Below are 1,004 nucleotides of genomic sequence, written 5' to 3'. Positions count from 1 at the left end.
TTTTCGTCGTATCGATCGCCACTTGAATAGAAGACTTGAGCTTTCTTATTTCCATTCTCATCCAAATCACAATCCTTTGTGAGATGGGGCCCTCTACAATTTTCACATCCCACCCTCATAGTATGGATTGTTTGATCCATTTTTGTCATTCTTCTATCAAGACTATAAAGCTTAGCTATCACCGCCGCCATGCTATCATTTGCCGCATTCACTACTCCCCGACTTACTTCGTTTCTTGGATTGTGGTATTCTCTAGAGTGCTTAGAGAATTCTTCAATTAGCTCCTTGATTACCGAGGGCGCCTTCTTCGTGAGCGGACCTTGAGAATCGAGCAATTGCCTTGTGGTGACATTGACTCCATCGTAGAAAATGGAGACCTCTTGTTGGCTATTAAGGTCATGATGTGGGCAATTTCTAAGCAAACTCTTGTACCTTTCCCATGCTTCATAAAGAGATTCTCCGGGCTATTGCTCGAAGTTGGCAATTGCTTTCTTTAGCTTGGCTATCTTGGAGGGCGGACAAAAGTGATTTATGAACTCCTCTTTCATCTTGGCCCATGTGGTGACTGATCCGGGAGGAAGTGACTTTAGCCAATCCTTTGCAGCTCCTTTGAACGTGATTGGGAGCATGCGAAGAAGCTGGGTCTCGCGGGGGACATTCGATACATTGAAGTAGTTGGCCACATCATTCACTTCGTCCAAGTGCTTGTAGGCGTCTTCGTGATCCTTCCCATAAAAAGGAATCTCCTTGAGTTGAGAGAGAATATGGCCTTTTAGTTCGAAAGTGGCGGTCACGGGAATTGCAGGCTGCATAAGTCCTGGGCCGGTGTCATCGCGCATCCTCTTCTTCCATTCCCCCATGGGGACTTCATCGATATTAGCCATAGTAATGACTAAATCGTCTTCAAACTCGGAGTCATGCTCGAATGTGGGTTCTTCTTCTTCCTCGGTCTCGTATTCGATATCTTCTTGAATTGGGTCTTCGATAGTCAAAGAGGCACTGGA

General features: G+C 45.6%; 1 non-coding gene across 1 annotated transcript; it reads left to right on the top strand.

Moving 5' to 3' along the window:
• Window positions 1–393: 393 nt before the first annotated feature.
• On the top strand, window positions 394–500 carry LOC145103548 (small nucleolar RNA R71). The gene has a single exon (XR_013706633.1). It is a non-coding gene; the product is annotated as a small nucleolar RNA R71 (small nucleolar RNA).
• The last annotated feature ends 504 nt before the right edge of the window (window positions 501–1,004 follow it).

Source organism: Lactuca serriola, chromosome 4 (assembly GCF_051521515.1).
Source record: "Lactuca serriola cultivar US96UC23 chromosome 4, Lser_US96UC23_V15, whole genome shotgun sequence".
NCBI lineage: Eukaryota > Viridiplantae > Streptophyta > Magnoliopsida > Asterales > Asteraceae > Lactuca > Lactuca serriola.
This window is presented reverse-complemented; position numbering and strand designations above follow the sequence as displayed.